Raw genomic sequence first — 19,237 nt, 5'->3', positions numbered from 1 at the left:
AGCTGGCTTAAAACTCAACATTCAAAAAACCAAGATCATGGCATCTGGTCCCATCACTTCATGGTATATAAATAGTGAAAAAGTAGAAACAGTGACATATTTTATTTACTTGGGCTCCAAAATCACTGCAGATGGTGACTACAGCCATGAAATTAAAAGATGTTTGCTCCTTGGAAGAAAAGCTATGACAAACCTAGACACTGTCTTATAAAGAAGAGATAGCACTTTGCTGACAAAGGTCTGTATTGTCAAAGCTATCGTTTTTCCAGTAGTTATGTATGGATGTGAGGGTTGGACCATAAAGAAGGCTGAGTGTTGAAAAATAGATACTTTCTAACTGTAGTGTTGGATAAGACTCTTGAGAGTCCCTTGGACTGCAAGGAGATCCAACTAGTCAATCCTAAAGGAAATCAACCATGAATGTTCATTGGAAGGACTGTTGAAGCTAAAGCTCCAATACTCTGGCCATCTGATGCTAGGAGCCAACTCATTGGAAAAGACCTTGATGCTGGAAAAGATGGTGGCAGGAGGAGAAGGGGGTGACAGAGGATGAGATGGTTGGATAGCATCATCTATATTCCAAGAACATGTATCTACACTAATACAGTAACTTTTCAATGTAATGTATTACAATCAATCGGTCTATAGCTTATCTCATGAGAGTTTTATTTTATTCTTGCAGACACAAGATTGCAAAGAAAGGTTAATCAGTTTTTCAATCTATCATTTACTATGCCCTCTTTTTGATTATAGAATTCACCTTCAAAGACATGACAGGCCAAATTTCATCTCCACAGTTCAGTTTAGTTCAGTCGCTCAGTCGTGTCTGACTCTTTGCGACCCCGTGAATCGCAGCATGCCAGGCCTCCCTGTCCATCACTAACTCCCGGAGTTTGACCAAACTCATGTTCATCGAGTCGGTGATGCCATCCAACCATCTCATCCTCTGTGGTCCCCTTCTCCTCTTGCCCCCAATCCGTCCCAGCATCAGGGTCTTTTCCAGTGACTCAACTCTTCGCGTGAGGTGGCCAAAGTATTGGAGTTTCAGCTTCAACATCAGTCCTTCCAATGAACACCCAGGACTGATCTCCTTTAGGATGGACTGGTTGGATCTCCTTGCAGTCCAAGGGACTCTCAAGAGTCTTCTCCAACACCACAGTTCAAAAGCATCAATTCTTCGGTGCTCAGCTTTCTTCACCGTCCAACTCTCACATCCACACATGACTACTAGAAAAACCATAACCTTGACTAGACGGACCTTTGTTGGCAAAATAATGTCTTTGCTTTTTAATATGCTATTTAGGTTGGTCATAACCTTCCTTCCAAGGAGTAAGCATCTTTTAATTTCATGGCTGCCATCACCATCAGCAGTGATTTTGGAGCCCAAAAAATAAAGTCTGACACTGTTTCCCCATCCATTTCCCATGAAGTGATCAGACCGGATGCCATGATCTTAGTTTTCTGAATGTTGAGTTTTAAGCCAAATTTTTCACTCTCCTGTCTCACTTTCATCTGGAGGCTTTTAATTCCTCTTTACTTTCTGCCATAAGAGTGGTGTCATCTGCATATCTGAGGTTATTGGTATTTCTCCCGGCAATCTTCATTCCAGCTTGTTCTCCTTCCAGCCCATTGTTTCTCATGATGTACCTTGCATATAAGTTAAATAAGCAGGGTGACAATATACAGCCTTGACGTACTCCTTTTCCGATTTGGAACCAGTCTGTTGTTCCATGTCACAGTTCTAACTGTTGCTTCCTGACCTACATACAGGTTTCTCAAGAGGCAGGTCAGGTGGTCTGGTATTCCCGTCTCTTGAAGAATTTTTCACAGTTTATTGTGATCCACACAGTCAAAGGTTTGGCATAGTCAATAAAGCAGAAATAGATGTTTTTTTCTGGAACTCTCTTGCTTTTTCGATGATCCAGTGGATGTTGGCAATTTGATCTCTGGTCTCTCTGCCTTTTTAAATCCAGTTTGAACATCTGGAAGTTCACGGTTCATGTATTTCTAAAGCCTGGCTTGGAGAATTTTGAGCATTACTTTACTAGCGTGTGAGGTGAGTACAGTCCTGCTCTAATTCATCAAACATGCCCCCAATGTCAACACAGTTATTTTAAAGCTTTTGTTTTTCTGTAGGTAAATTTCCAAAATAAATGTTTTGAAAATATAAAATTGCAGTATTAAACCACACACACACACACACACACATACTGTTATCTGCCTGCACCCACATTGAACATTCCTCTCACTGGCATCACTGTAACCCCTCAATGGAATTTATAAAGTGGTTTACTTTTACCAGTAACACATGTGCCACTATCAGTGATAGCTAACTAGCATTATCTTGCTCTTACTATGTATCATATAATGTAGGAAGAACTTCACATTTATTTGTTTATTTATTTTATAGTTGAGGACCAAAAAGTTTTAGAGATGTTAAGTATTGTGCCCAAGCTAATACATAGTAAAGTCACAAGGGTTCACTCTTCTTCACACCTTTGTCAACACTTTTTATCTCTTATCTTTTTGGTGATAATCTGTTCTAACAGATTTGAAGTGATATTTCAATTTGGTTTAGATTTGTGCTTCCCTGATGACTATCGATCTTTTCATGCACCCACTGTCTAATTGTATATTTTCTTTGGAAAAATGTTTAGTTCCTCTGTCAATCATTTTAATTAGCTTAGTAGAGTTTTTTTGAGTCATATGAGTTTCTTAGATATTTTAGATATTAACCTCTTATCGGGTATATGATTTACAAATATTTTCTCCCATTTCATAGGCTACCTTATTTATTAAATCAAATTGAATGATTCTTAACTCTTTAAAAATGCTTGTGTTAGTTGCTCAGTTGTGTCCAACTCTTTGTGACCCCATGGCCTGTAGCCTGCCAGGTTCCTCTGTCCATGGGGTTTTCCAGGAAAGGATATTGAAGTGGGTCACCATTTCCTTCTCCAGGGTATCTTACAGACCCAGGGATCGAACCTGGGTCTTCTGCATTGCAGGCAGACTCTTTACCACCTGAGCCACAAGGGAAATATCCCTAAAAATGCTTCAGGTAATACTTTGTTTGATCAGTTTAGTTAACTGTTAAATCAGTATTGAGGGTAAATAATGATTATTTATGACTTCATATTTGATTTGCATTTAATATTTCCATGAAACATGCATATAAACATATATATCCATTTTGTTACAACCTGCCCAGTAGATCACATATACAGTGCAAATATCCACTGTAGATGGAGGTGTTTCACAGTCAAAGAATCTGAGCTGACTTTCTATGTTCTCATTTTTTAAAATTCTATAAATTATTTGATAATTTCTGATTAATATGTTCTATATTGTGATTACTAACAGAAAATTTGTCTTAAAACTTACAAAATCAATACATTTTGTGGCTTTAGTTTCCTCATAGGTAAAATGATGAAATTAGATATATGAATCATTAAGTTTCTTTACAGGTCCAGAACTTCATATATTAACTACAGAATTACTTTATGATTCTCATCTTTTAACTCGAAATTAAATTAATCCTATACAGAGTAGAATGATGAATATTATAAATTATTATATAATTAGATAGCAGAATTAGCATGACATTTATCAAATAAGAAAGTTCAACATTTTCTAACTTATGTCTATTATTTGCGTATAAAAACCATGTTATTATTTTAATGTGAATACTGTAAAAATTATTCAAGGAAATAAAACATGGTTAAAGGATTAATGAATCAATGAATATTCCTTTAAAAGTAATATGCATGTTTCTGTCATCTATCACTAAAAACTACTGTTCAGCATTCTTGTAAAGAGGTGATACATTTTGTAATTGTAGCTTTAGCACAGTGAACGAAACTGTTATTGATCAGGTCAAATCAACTCTTCATGATGAATGTAATAAAATTTATATATTTGCCATCTTGAAGGAAATGGCAGCCCACTCCAGTGTTCTTACCTGGAGAATCCCATGGAGAGAGGAGTCTGGTGGGCTGCCGTCTATGGGGTCGCACAGAGTTGGACATGACTGAAGTGACTTAGCAGCAGCACCAGCATCTTGATTCAAATGCTTTGTATGTATTTGCTCATTTAGGAATAAAAATTTGTGAAACACTGCTAAAATAAGAAAATACAATAGTTTCCTTATACATAGCATGAATCACTGAAGTTTAAATAGAATTTTGATTTTGGATATTTGGGAAACCCATTTGCATTTTTTAAAGACTTTCCTGATTAATTCAATACTAATAGGCCAAAAAAAAAAAAACTGTTTAAAGCACTAAGAATAATCTAAGTAATATAATCTGGAATTTGAGTGCTGAGGAATTTTTGTTGCTTCCACATTGTTCATTTTTTGCTGTCAGTGCCATTCAAGGTTTTTAAAAAAACTTTACCTGTGTACACAGTGTTGATTGAATCAGTTCATGAGAATGATCTATGTTTACATTGAAAGGCCAAATTTTGCCTGAAATAATGAAATCACTCTATAGTAAGCTCATCACAAAATTATCAAGCGATTAGATGCATTTTGTATTAGTGTTAGAGTAACATAGTCCAAAAGTATCTTCTAGCCCAAGACTATTTGCCAAACTACTTAAACATTTTGATTTATGATCTGATGATGTTGGGGTTTCAACATTAAAAACTGTATTAAATAGACAGCATAGGTTCATTGGATCTTCCTTTACCCGTTTCCTGGGTCAGTTTGAAAGGATCCTTGGGACAGATCCTGAAAGTGCAGCATCAGGGAGAATGTTAGTTATGCAGGGCATTCGCAAATGTATGCAGTGCCACTCACTGACATCTACAAAGGGTCTATTTTACAAATTGTCAAAGGAGCCATTGTTACAGAGTGACACCAGAGAAAAGCTGTCAATTCTATTATTAAATTAACATTCCACACATGCTGCTTTCAGATGGAGGCCCTTAATGAACTTAGTCTCCCTCTTTTCTGCCCTGTACCATTTAATGTCTTCTTTCTTATATGCTCTTCAAATAGACATCAGTTGATGTTAAAGCAGTGGACAAGTGAACCCTCCAAGAGGCCATCCTTCTGGTACATTGATGAAACACCTGGGAGAGAGTCTTCATGGCTCTCTGTGTTCAAGGATACTACAATGATTGCTACAGAAACAATGACATCTCCCAGGGTATCGTCAATCAAGCATTTGTGTATAAAAACAAGAACCAAAAAAAAAAAAATGTGTTTTAAGCACAAAATACTGTAATCCTATTTGTGAAAGGGAAGAACAGGCATTGTCTTAATCTGTGAAGCACAACACCCAGCTTTTAGCTGTTTTTGACAATGAAAAGCAAAGAGCACAGCCCAAACTGAGGGTTTGACACAAGCTGGTTGTTAACTCTCTTGGGATCTGCATTGTTCTAGCCACTGGAGTTGTGTCAGCTAAACAGGCACCAATGAAGAGACTGCATACCATCCTTGTCCATTTGTTTAACGTCATTCTCATTGTTATACATCCCCCAAGCCTGGATTTCCCAGGTAGCCAATCTTGCTATCCTGCCTGCTGTGAGTCCTCTATGAAGATGACAAGCACCGAGAGATGGCTGACTTTGTTCTCAGGGGTGTCTTATTGTGAAAATCTTGTGATTGGCAGCTGTAGGGAAACAGGACAAGGAGATTTTTTACATCTGTTTACTGCCTTGAAGTTTCTCCATTCCATCCCACATTGACTATTGTCTTTCGTAGAAGAGCTAGAATTTCTACCCTTCCAATGCAGATGTCACAGAGCCACAAAGTTGTAGGGCAAAATGAAGTGATTATTATATGAGAAGTAAGAAGTGGTTCAGGGTCACTGCAGAGTGGAATGCTGATAGGCTGGCTATCGGAATATAAACATTCTTACATTCTTAACAAAATATTTCATCTTGTTATTTTTTGTATGATGCAGAAAGCTTAGATATTCTATATTTTTAATATTTGATCAATAGAATAAGGCCCAATTTTTTTGATTGGTTCCAACTTCTTTGCTTTTTTTGTTTTATTACAGCTAAAATTTCTTATTTCTTAATATAGCTAAAAAACTGTGTGGAATTCACATGTCTCTAGCTGTTAACTGAAAGATTCAGTTTTAGTTTTACGTTTTCCAATAGTTATTGTTTTTCTTTACTTGCCTGTTTGCTGCATAACTGCTGTGACTCAGAGTTCCATAATTTGTTGCTTGATTATCTTCTATGCTAGACTCAAAATCTGATAGTGTAATAAAATCTGGGGCATATGCAAAACATTAGCACAGAAATCATATTATAGAACTTTCCTGAATGAAGAAACTAAACTGGTGGAATTCCCACGCCCATTATGTTGTCTAAAAGTTTCTGAAAAATGTTTGACTGTGGCATATAATTTACTCAACATAAGTGGTTTCCACAGAGCTTTTGAAAAGCCTTCCTGTCACTTACTAGCTTTAGGATGATGAGATTTTAAGCCCTTTGATCCAGAGCCTGTGTTTCACAGTCAAGACTAAATGCCAAGACTAAAGTACAACCAAACTTCCCAACTTAAGAAAAGGATTGAGTTATGTATAACCTGAGGGGAAAAAAATCAGTATGCCTTCAGTTGCAGAAATATGTGCTAAATGAATACAAAGCCTTGAAATATGCAAGTCAGCTAAAAAATATCAAGAGTTTCAAAGTGAATACATCCACCTATATTTTTCTTTCTACTTAACTCTATATATAATATATTTAAATACATATTCATATATTTATATACATGTATTATTTGTAGAAAACAAAATATTTTCTTTCATGTTATTTTACAATAAATTTATATAAAAACTTATTCTGTTTAAGGATAAGAAAAACTTTTAATACTTTTGTAAGGGAGGAAAAAGTTATTTTTCCTACTGCCCTTCTAGGTTTTCTGACTGGGGTCCTATACAGTAGATTGTCAAAAGACAGATTAATAAGAGAAAAGCAAGCACATTTATTTGATAGAAGTTTTGTGAGACATAGGGGCCTTCATGGGAAAACAAAGATTTGAAGAAAAGGTTAAGCCTGAACATTTTTATGGTAGGTTTGATGAAGAGTGAAAAGTCATGGAAAGCAGCAGAAGATAAAAAGGGCATGAGCTAAGGGTAGTGAACCAGGGAAACAGTGATGACCATTCTTTCAGATTCCTCTTGGCACCCCATTGTCTTTGAAGATAAGGATACTCCTTTCTTTCAGGTTTAGGTAGGGCATCTCTCACATAAGGGTGTTATGGCTTCAGGTAAAATAGCCAGGCCACTGGCTCTTCCTGCACCTGTCACTCTCAAATTCCTTCATCTTTAAGTAATAGTACAACTTGCCAAGGGGCCATGTTTTGAGGCAGTGTGTCTGAGGTCATGTGTTCATTTTCAACATAATAGCTCGAAGCATTTTGAATTTTTAAAATAACTTTGATTTTTCCCTCACTTTCCTTTGCATCTCTTAACTCTACTTAAAATATGACTGACAGCAAGAAATACAGCAAGAAATACAATAGTGTGGAGTGTCATCTAAGTATAATAAACAATGAAATATCATCATTAAGAATTTTATGCCTTTTGTCCAAAAAAAGCCAAGAATCATCTCTACATGCTATACTAGCAAGAATTTGAGCAAACTCCAGGAGATGGTGAAGGACAGGCAAGCCTGGTGTGCGGCAGTCCATGGGGTTGCAAAGAGTTGGATGCGACTGAAAAACAACAACATATATCATATAAGTTGTATAGTACATATCAGAAACTAAGTGAAATCACTCATAGAATGAATACATATAGTGTATTTATATGGTATGTATAAATATATGTGTAGTGTGTGTCTGTATGTTGTGTATAAACAAAATATATGTATCAATAGATAGTTGATCTATATTTATGCACACATACACATATAAATTGGGCTTCCCTTGTGGCTCAGTTGGTAAAGGATCCACCTGCAATGCACGAGACCTGGGTTCGATCCCTCAGTTGGGAAGATTCCCTGGAGAAGAGAAAGGCTACCCACTCCAGTATTCTGTCCTAGATAATTCCATGGACTGTATAGTCCATTGGGGCGCAGAGAGTCAGACATGACCAAGTGACTTTCACATATGTGTAAATTATAAGTGAGTATATTGTTCAGTTCAGTCGCTCAGTCGTGTCCAACTCTTTGTGACCCCATGAACCTAAGCATGCCAGGCCTCCCTGTCCATCACCAACTCCCGGAGTCCACCCAAACCCATGTCCATTGAGTCGGTGATGCCATCCAACCATCTCATCCTCTGTCGTCCCCTTCTCCTCCTGCCCTCAGTCTTTCCCAGCATCAAGGTCTTTTCCAATGAGTCAGCTGTTAGCATCAGGTGGCCAAAATATTGGAGTTTCAGCTTCAACATCAGTCCTTCCAATGAACACCCAGGACTGATTTCCTTTAGGATGGACTGGTTGGATCTCCTTGCAGTCCAAGGGACTCTCAAGAGTCTTCTCCAACACCACTGTTCAAAAGCATCAATTCTTTGACGCTCAGCTTTCTTTATAGTGTGTATATACATATATATATTTATATATATTTATAACATATTTATCAGTTCAGTTCTGTCACTTAGTCGTGCCTGACTCTTTGCGACCCCATGGACTGCAGCACGCCAGGCCTCCCTGTCCATACACACGCATATAAAAGAGAAATCCAAATACTAAGCCCTGAGTTATTCCAAAGTTTAGAAGCCAACTAATGAGGAATCAGCAAACAATGCTCAAAAGACATAGGTAGTGAAGTAAAAAGAAAATTGTAAGAATAGGTGCCCAGCAGCCAAGTCAAAAACAGTGTTTCAAAGAGAGAGAAAAAAATCACAATGTCAAATGACACTTATAGGTCCAGGATGAAGATGACTAAAAAGTTAAATTGCATTCAGCAACAAGAAAATGATAAAAAAATCTTGACAAGAGTGCAACTTCATATGAATTTTGAGAGGAGGGTTATAATTGGAGTGCTTTCAAAAGACAATGGGGAAAATATCATTGGCATACTTTGGGATTTTTCCATTAAACATAGGAAGTAGGGCAGCAAGACTAAAGAGTCACAGACAATATTTACACTAAAATCTAGTGACAAATTCATTGAAAGAAAATCAAATAAGACAAAAATGTTACCTAGATTATAACAAGCCAGAAAGAACTAGTGCACAATATGTTTATTTTGACTCTCCGTTCAAAATAAACTCATCAACAAGGAATTTTGTCATGTTTTAAATTCAACTTTCAAATAAAATAGGGTTTATTTTGAATATGAAGTACTATAGAAATATCATAAATATCGGGATAATACAGTATATTAAGTAAAAATGCTATTACAAAGCACTGCAAACCTTAAAGATATAGTAAACTAAAGATATACAAACTAAAATGTATAGTAAACTAAATAGCAACCTAAAATAATAGTAATACACTAAAAAATACAGATAAATGGATATATAGGTGGGGCTGGTGATATAGAAAGGAATGTTAATAATAGTCATCTCAGGAGGATAGGACAGTGAAGAAATTTAATCTTTTTACTTTTCTATATTTTTCAAATTTTCTATAATAAATAGAGCTTTCTAATTAAAAAAAGAGAGAGAGAAAGATTTCAGTATATTCCCATTGCTCTAAAATAACCTATATTTCTTTTTTTCATGAGACCTACCTCTCCAGGCTTATTTCACACAGCTCGGCCTTCCTGGCCTTCTAACCCTGACTCTGCTCCAGCATTAATGAGCTATTTTTAACTTCTTGAACAAAGTATGCTGCTGCATATCTCTGTGCCACTGCAGATATTAATTTCTCTACCAAAACTTTCCCTTTCTCCCTCATTTACCTGGTGAAGTACCTGGTGAGCCACATTTGGCGATTCTCCTCAAGTATTTCTTCCTCTAAGAAACTAACAGGACACAATTCTGACAATGCTTTTTTCCCCTACTCTTTCTTCATTGAGTCTATTGTTTCTTAACATTCCAGAATTTAAAACTCATTTCTAATCATCTTATCCTAACTGAATGTGCCAATCAAATTGAGAACATGGAAAAAAGGATACAGAGTCCTCTTTTTCAAATTCACTGGATAAAGTTCTTAGCATTATGTACCACTAACCTTCTTTATTTCCATTTCCTGGACTCTTCACCTTGAATTACATATGGCTGGCCAACACATAGAGAATTTTACAAAATTTTACAAAATTATGACTTGAGTCTACTTGGTGCCTTTCAAAAGAACTAATTCCAGGAAATTTCATAAGTAAGAAGCCAAGAATTAAGACACCCTTTTTACAAATTGCTGTGTACTATGGAGGTCCTGTTTCCTGACCGGTTCTTATACCAGGAGTAAGAAGTTGTTTACGATGGTGCGTCTTCACTAAGCTTTTTATATCAAAAGTGGGATTTTACTTTCCATTGTCTTGTTAACACTCGATCTCTCATAAGAAGCATTTAGCTATTATCTGTTCAATTTTTAAAACTTGGTTCCAAAGTCAATATTTTGGTACACATTTGAAGTAATCAGTCTTCAGTTCAATTCTGACCTACTTAAGTCTAAGAGGTCATTTTGCTTATTATCACAGAACTTGCTCTGCAGTAACAAAGAATGAGTAGGTACAGAGGAAGAAAAGAAAAATAAAAACTTTTATCTTTCTCTACTTTCTCATGTTTCAAGGCCAGAGAAGCATAAACAAAATACAAAAGAGATAACCCATATATGTGTATACATTCTACAGCAGCAGTTATTTTGCATTTTGATCATTTATTTTCATGCTTTGCTCCACTATTAATTTGAGCTGCTTAAGATAGAAACTGAGTCTTACTAACATCTCTGTTAGCAGTACCTAGAAAACTACTATAATGAGAGAAGTGCTTAGTATTATTTTAATGAATAAATGAATGGATGAATATCAGAATATCTAAGGCAGAACTCCTATCTTTAAGAAGCTTATATATGGGATCCAATAAGGCAAATAAAACAGCTATAAGGCAAAGAAAGAAACAATTAATTGTAAAAGTCCAGATTTATCTCACAAATTACTTGTACTCTCTAGGGCATAGCAACCCACTCCAGTATTCTTGCCTGAAGAATCCCATAGACAGAGGAGCCAGAAGTGCTACAATCCATGGGGTCACAAAGAGCTGGACATGACTGAAACGACCTAGCACAACACAGCCTAATATTAGAAGAGAGACATTTTGATCTAAAGCAAATCTCTATCATACTGTTGTTGTTCCAATACAAGAACATGCATGAGGTATGCAATAAAAATGTGGAAAAGTAAGGATACCCAAGCAAAATAAGTGACTGGCAGTGCAAAACAGATTGAAAAACATGAGCAAAATGAGTTACTGTTGAGGGTTTACATTGACACAGGCATTCCGGAAGTAAATGGCAGCGCTTAGTACAATCAAGTAGATGAAGGCCCGTGGAGGCAGGGATCATAATTCTGAATGAGGGTCTCAGAGAAAATCTCCCATAGCCTGTATGAGAGCGCTTAATTGCCGTTTTACCAGTAAGGGCAGGAAGCATAAGTAACTGGAAGTGTGGGTGAAAAAAACGAGGTGGACACACTCTTGTGAAATTTTATCCACCAATTAGAAACAACTAGATGAAGATAATAAACTATGTATCACTTAAAAGCAGCCTTGAGTTTAAAAACAGATAAGAAGCAGAGTAAAATTTATAGCCCAATACCATATTTAAAATTTAAAAACATACAATTACAAATATTTCTAAATATTTTATATGATTACATGAATGTTTAAAAACATATCAAACACAATAGAATGGGCTTCGATTGCATGATAGAAAATAAAATAGAGATTAGAAGTCAAGGGAAATAGAACAAAAATGAGGTTTGCATACACTATAGAGCAACATCATTAATACAACTTTCTGTGTATAATATAAAATACCTTTATAAGTGATGGGCAGAAGCATGGGAAAATTTTAATAGATAATTTATAAACAAATGCAATTTGAGCAGCCAAATGGTGTCTTAAATTATTGCAACTTTGAAAAAAAACTTTAAATATCTACCTGCCTTTATGCCAAGTTTATAACTGTTCCTATAATCAAATTAGAGAGATTCACCAATCCCTGCTTTAAAGAAGATCTTTGTATTTCTTCAGTTTTGAATATTTTATGGCTTTATGCAACACCAGCTATTGTTAGTTAGGCACCATTGATGTTGTAATAGTGAACTAGTTGGACAAATAATATTTCAAAAATTATCCAAAGATGAAAAGAAATGCAAAATTCTGAAATAGGATATTTTAGAAGTTATGTATTGACATTTCTATGTTAAGAAGAGAAACAGACTATCTCTTGGGGAGAATAGGATTGTGATAAAAATTTACAATTTATAATTTACAATATAGACTAAAGTACTGTAGCACAGCCCATATTGAGATGCCAACAACACAAAATTTCCAATTACTCTGGCTTTTAATATTTCACAACTGTGAAAATTATACTCAGGGTAATATAAATTATAGAAGGAGATATTTAACTGAAAAATATGTGTAACCAATCCCTGAGCACGTATTTATAATTAATACTATGGTTCTGCATGATTTGAATGATAATGTCAGAAGCCAATAGAGTAAAAGAAAAGATTATTAATTCAAAGATGTTGTCTCAGCTTTTCTATGCAGCTTAGTGACTGTGTGATTCTAGATATTTTATGTGATTTTTGTGGATAATTAATATGATTAAATAGGTTAATAGATAAAAAGAATGTAGAATAACTGGTACAAACTAACACTGTAGTCATGATTCTGTGAGCTTCTGTTTCCTTCTTTTTATAATGGGGATAACATCTTATGAACATTTTCCCTCAACTTTAATGTAAAAATAACTAACTCACAAGATTGATAAGAGAATAAGAATGATAATTTTGGGTGGTTTGGGATGACCTAACTTAGAAGGTGATACTGAAACAGATATCCAAAGGCAGGGAAGGAGACAGACCTAGAGAGATCTAGTGGAACGATACTCCAGATACAGTGAGTAGTGAGTCTGAGAGACCTGAAGAAGGCACTTTCCTGGCATGTTATAGTGACATCAAGAAGATGAGCATTGCTAGAGCAGAAAGTGACTAAGAGGAGAAATGACTGAAATCACAGAAATATTAGGGACCAAAAAATAGAGAACTTTATAGATCATTTTAAGGACTTGACTCTGAGAAAGGTACCCACTGGAGGATTTGAAGAGTGACATGAATTACTTGCACTTCAAAAAAAAAAAAGAAAATCTACCTTTTATTTTGAGAATGGGCCAAAGGGGGCCAAGAACTGAATTAGGGAGAGATGTTGTAGTTCAGTTGCCCAATCGTGTCCGACTGTTTGCAACTCCATGGACTGCGGCACGCCAGGTTTCCCTGTTCTTCACTATCTCACGGAGTTTGCTCAAACTAGTGTCCATCGAGTCGATGATGCCATCCAACCATTTCATCCTCTGTTATCCCCTTCCCCTCCTCCCCTCAATCTTTCCCAGCATCAGGGTCTTTTCCAGTGAATCGGCTCTTCGCATGAGGTGGCTAAAAAATAAAGCATGGTAGCTTCAGCTTCAGCATCAGTCCTTCCAATGAATATTCAGGATTGATTTCCTTTAGGATTGGCTAGTTTGATCCCCTTGCAGTCCCAGGGATATTTTCCAGAGGCTTCTCCAACACTACAATTCAAAATCATCAATTCTTTGGCACTCAGCCTTCTTTATGGTCCAACTCTCACATCTGCCAATGACTACTGAAAAAAACCACAGCTTTGACTACATTGTCTTTTGTTGGCAAAGAGATGTCTCTGCTTTTTAATATGCTGTCTAGATTTGTTATAGCTTTTCTTCCAAGGAGCATGAGTCTTTTAATGTTGAGGCTGCACCACACAGAGCACAGGTTCTAAGCCTGCATCAAAGGGAAGAAAGTAAGGTGGAGGAGCCCTTGCCAACTCTCTGCATCCTTTGACACAATTCCCTGGCCAGAACTAATCATATGGTCTTACCTAACTGAATGGAGGTAGCAAAAGTATGGGAGCACATAGACATTTGGTGAGCAAGACTATCTGAGACACTGATATCTTTTGGTTGACAGCTGTACAGACAGATGGTAGATGGTTTACTTCCCACGTGTGCATGCATGCATGTGTGCTAAGTAGCTTCAGTTGTGTCCAACTCTTTGCTACCCTATGGACTACAGCCCGCCAGGCTCCTCTGTCCATGGAATTCTCCAGGCAAGAATACTGGAGTGGGTGGCCATGCTCTCCTCCAGGGGATCTTCCAACCCATGGATCGAACTTGCGTCTCTTATGTCTCCTGCATTGGCAGGTGGGTTCTCTATCACTATGCCATCTGGGGAGTCTATATGTCTGCCAAGTTCATACATTTACAATGAAGAGCTCACTATATCTTGACCTACTAAGAAACTTGTACTAAATATATTTCACAATCCATAAATTTTACCTTGATTTACGGGTGGTGGGGATCCTCCAATAGCTCCTTCCTAAATTTTCAGATAAATTTCAAGCTCTTTACCTTGGTAAGAAGGATCTTTTGCTATCTAGCCCTTGCCTACTTCCCCAGTTCCTGCTATTTCTCTGCTTTGCTATATTGGACCTGGACTGGCTTTGCCTATTTACATTGAACAATTTCCTAATGCCTTAAAATTCATAAGTTTCTGGAGAGACTTCCCTTCCTTTCCTTTGCTCCCACAGGTGCCTCTGTTTGCAAGTCTACAGAACTTCAATCCTTTCCAGTCCTGTCTTATATTATTATTGATTCACATCTCTCACTACCTCCCACAGAACACCCGCAATGGACCATGTATAATTTGACTTTGTATATCCAGTGATTAAAAGTTACTGGTACACAAAGAAGGCAATTAATAAACATTTGCTGAATAAATGAATGAATATTTATTTGTCTTTGTTATGGTTTTATGTATTCATTTGGCTTTTCAAAATGCAGATTTTTTATTAATCCAACTGTTTTCTTTTTTAAAGGATCAGCATGAGTTGTTATATCAAATGTTATCTTTTATTCCTCAGCATGTCCAAATCTCTGAGCAACCATTTTTCTTTTTGTAAAGCTTAATCTATCTTTGAATAATTAGCATTTAAACCATTAAAATCCTTCTCCTAGCAAATTACCATGATAATAATAAAACCACAAAAATGTCTTTTTTCCTGTGCCTTAATAAAATACAATTAAAATTTAATAAAAGCTCTGTATTTCCATTTATCTAATTCTGCACATCCTGAGGGAGGTAACAGCAGTGTTACAACCAGACCAATTAAATAGCCAGTTATATTTAAGTTCTTAATTCACATAAAGGTGAGTGTAATTCTGTACTTACCATTCTAGAGTTGCTCTTGGCTTTTTTTGAAAAAAATGTTCACTTTTATTCAGTTTTATTCATTTTTCAGTATGTTACAGAGCAAAAAGTTCTTATTTATTATTTCTGCTAATATTATAATGATATTTCTAGCATGTGTGTTTCATTGTCCATTTTCTTCCAACAAATTTAGGCTTATTTAATAAGCACAAATATCATCATTTTAAAATGCACTGTCCCTCACCCCTTAAGTACCATTGTTGTCAAAGAGAAAAAAAATGAAGAAGGAAAAATCAGAAGTAAAATGTATATTTTTCCCAGACTAAATTTTATTTTAAAAAGAAGAAAAAATAAGAAGTGATATTTTCCAAACATCTTAAATTTCTATGAGACATTTTTGCAGAAGCAGAGAAACATTTGCCCTTTTATAAGATCTGAAAAGCGTATTCTCAAACATGAGTGAAAACTGAGTTAACATATGCTACATGCATCTTGGCATTTTTTCAAAAAAATTCAGGCCCACTCTCTTCATTTACTGAGGACAATAATAGGTGAGTTTGTCTGATATTTTATGATAAAGGTCCTGTGCACTAGAAGTTGCTCTTGTAAACATATATATTTGGGAATCCCTTGGTAGCTCAATTGGTAAAGAATCTGCCTGCAGTGCAGGGGTCCTAGGTTTGATCCCTGGGTCAGGAAGATCCCCTGGAGAAGGAAATGGTAACCCACTCCAGTATTCTTGCTTGAAAAATCCCACGGACAGAGGAACCTGGCAGGCCATGGGGTCACAAGAGTTGGACACATATATATTTATGTGCATTCAAAGGTTTGCTAGATGTGTAAATCTGGAGAGACAGTAGTTTTTGAAACACTACTGGAGAGTGAAATAAGAGTTTGAGAATGTAAGAATATTTTCTTTCTCCATCTCCAGTAGCTGGTGATTCCTGAGAGACAGCTAAGTACTGCACATACTTGTTTTGTGGTTTGTTTTGATTAAATACTGAATCAAATTTACCATTGCTTAATAAGATACTTAAAATTCCTACATAAAAGATATGCCTCATATTTCAAGCCCAATAAATCACAGTTTCAGTTTTCAATTGAGACATTTATCTGGCAAACTTAACAACAACAGCAGAAACCTAACGGTAGCCTTTTTTCACTTTTTAACTTTTTGTGGCCAGGAAAAACAAAACTGGGGTTTTCTAAAGGTAATCTTCATAGCATAACAGTGGAAATCTGAGTAGAAGTTTTTTAATTGAGGGCAATAAATTCTTCTGAAGGGAAAGTTCTATAGTCAAACATTCTTTTCTTTTCTAGCACTGTCAATCACCAATGCTCCTCTTTGCTGAAAAAAAACTAGAGCTCAATGTTTAATAATAATAATAGGATAAGTAACACATATTTTTATCTTTATTTAATAATTCTGTAAATTATATTTCTTATAAGTACAGAAATGGCTTAAAAATATTGTTGACAGATGAATATTTGGGAGGAGAATTATGGTTATTTAGAAACTAAAACATTGTCATTCTTTTAATAGTTAATAAAATAATTACAACTCTTTCCCTTGCTTTCATTTTAAATATAAAATTGAAACTCTTAATGCTAATTTCAGAGAAAGGAAAATATTGTGACATGCATTTTACTGCCTTTCAATCTGACTAGAATTATGTTAGAACTAGTTTAACTATATCAGTTATATTATACCAACATGAGTTTCTCTTGGGCATTTGTGTCCAGTTATGAGTGCTTAATTTTTTAATATATACTGAAACTTCACTTTGGTTGTGCTTGCATGCATACCTGGTCTAATATCTACATTATTTGCATGCTCAAGTTAAAGTTCACTCAAAATGGCTTAATATTCTTTTAGACCAAGGACTCCTGTTTTGGAGGGCATAGGAAAGGTGATAGAATTTCTGCACTTTCAGGATCATCTTGAATGAACACTTTGTTGCACTCTGAAATCTATATTTTTCTCAACATTGCCATTTAAAATGTCATTGTATACCTTTTTGGTATTTTTCAATGCAATTACTTCAAGATGAGGCAGATCTCTTCGCTTGCATTTTGAAGCAGTTAGACAATTTAAAACTTTCCAACTGGCTAATTTTTACTGCAATCTGGTTATTCTCAATCTTGGCTGGGAAGCATTGAAAGCAAATTAAAACCGAGGCCTCACCCCATACCAAATGAATAGAGTATCTGGGGGTGGGGCCAAAGGAGAGCTACTAAACAAAGGAAGGGGTGAGGATTAATGCACAATGAGCTAGAGAACCACAGCAAATAACCCTAGTGATATTTTATTGGAAGTACTAGTTCCATCCACAGGAGGTTTCTATGAATAGTTCTTGATAAATATTTTAGTTTCCAGGAAGAGAACTAAGCCATCTCTAGCGCAGCCAATGCGAACTAAACAATTGTGAAAAATAAAATCCACAACAAACCAGGTTATTTTGCTAAAAGCTTCCAAAGCAGGCATCTAATGCTCAATTTTCCATCTGCAAACTCATTGCTCTAAATCTGTAGAGTCTGAGAAGTATCTGTAATTCTACTAAAAGTCTTGTCTAAGAAAGTTTCCTATGTAGTTGGGGAGGAAAAACCATGGGCCCTTTTTGTGCCCTGCCTGATCTCCTCCAGTGCTTCTTACTGGTTCTGCACTACTTAGCTGAGAATACCCTACACCTGGGACACCTTCTTTCTGAGGATGGTCCATGAACTTTCTGATTGTGCCCAAAATTTGATACCAGTACCATTCCCCTCCTCCACAGCCCATAGCCAATGACTGACTGATGAGTATACAAAAGTCCAGTTCTATAACCAGGTGAAACCATTGCCATGGCATCAGACTAGGCTGAGACTTGACTTCACCTGATCATACTTTGGCTTACCTTCTGTTTCCTGCCTTGCCTACCTCAAGCCTTAATCATTTGCAGACGGAACTATCTCCAACTTGTCTTCCAGGAAATCCAAACTAAAATATAAGACTATCTCACATACTGAAGTATGGAACAAGAACACAAGAACAATATTGATAATGACAGCTAACTCAAGTGAATACCTACTCTGTACCAGACACAATGCAAAAGAATTATAATTAATCATCAATCACTGTATTTAATCCTTGCAGTACCTATTACTATCATCACTGCTCCCTCTCTGCAATTTATAGATACAGAATCAGAAGTTTTGAATAGATATGCAATTTTCCCAAGGCTCTCAGCTAGCCAAGGAACCCAAGCCTATAGTTTTAACCTCTCCTTCATAAATTCAGTGTTTAAATTATATAGATCTATACAACACAGAGAGTTATGGAAACTAACTATAAAAGGCAGTGGTTGGGATTTGATAGACCTATACACTTACCATGGAACAGACACTTATTAGTTGTACAGATTAGCAAAGCTACTTAGGTCCATAACTACAAGGATTATGCAAAGCTCATATTTAAAGCTCTTATCAAAGGAGTTACTGAAAACAAAATAGTTAATTTCAAAATCTAATCCATTTCTTTGAGTCACAGAGTAACTTCAAATCTCAGTTACATGAGCAAAATAGTTAGATGCATATTTCTCATAGAACTGAAGTTACTAAGGCTGAGATTTGATTTACTGATCAACAATGTGAAAATATATATCTATCCCAGATTGTTTATGGCTACGATTACACAAAGAATTAATGGGTACTACATGAAGTCTGGCTACAGTCCACGGGATTGGGAAGAGTCAAACATGACTGAGCAACTAACACTTTCACTTTCACACTTAACACAGATCCTGTGGCACAGCAAACATTAAATGATGTTATTTCCTTTCCTAAAAATGGCTTCATCCAAACTGATATAAAAAAATGAAGGCAAAGATCTATAAAGTGGAAGAATAGATAAATCTCTTATATAGAAGAATTCCAAGTTAAGTGGTATAGATATTTCTCCCTT

At 35.9% G+C, this 19,237-nt stretch overlaps 1 long non-coding RNA gene across 1 annotated transcript in view; it reads right to left on the bottom strand.

Annotated features, from left to right (window-relative positions):
• The window catches only part of LOC145530160 (uncharacterized), a 295,811-nt gene extending 286,122 nt beyond the window's left edge, over positions 1 to 9,689 (bottom strand). Inside the window, exon 1 of the long non-coding RNA XR_014071496.1 lies at positions 9,640 to 9,689. This is a non-coding gene — a long non-coding RNA (uncharacterized LOC145530160). The remainder of the gene's footprint in view (positions 1 to 9,639) is intronic.
• Positions 9,690 to 19,237: the final 9,548 nt, after the last annotated feature.

This window comes from Giraffa tippelskirchi, chromosome 2 (assembly GCF_054371585.1).
Source record: "Giraffa tippelskirchi isolate mGirTip1 chromosome 2, T2T-mGirTip1v1.2.pri, whole genome shotgun sequence".
Taxonomy (NCBI): Eukaryota; Metazoa; Chordata; class Mammalia; order Artiodactyla; family Giraffidae; genus Giraffa; species Giraffa tippelskirchi.
The sequence above is the reverse complement of the archived record's forward strand: the minus strand, read 5'-3'. Positions and strand labels throughout refer to the sequence as shown.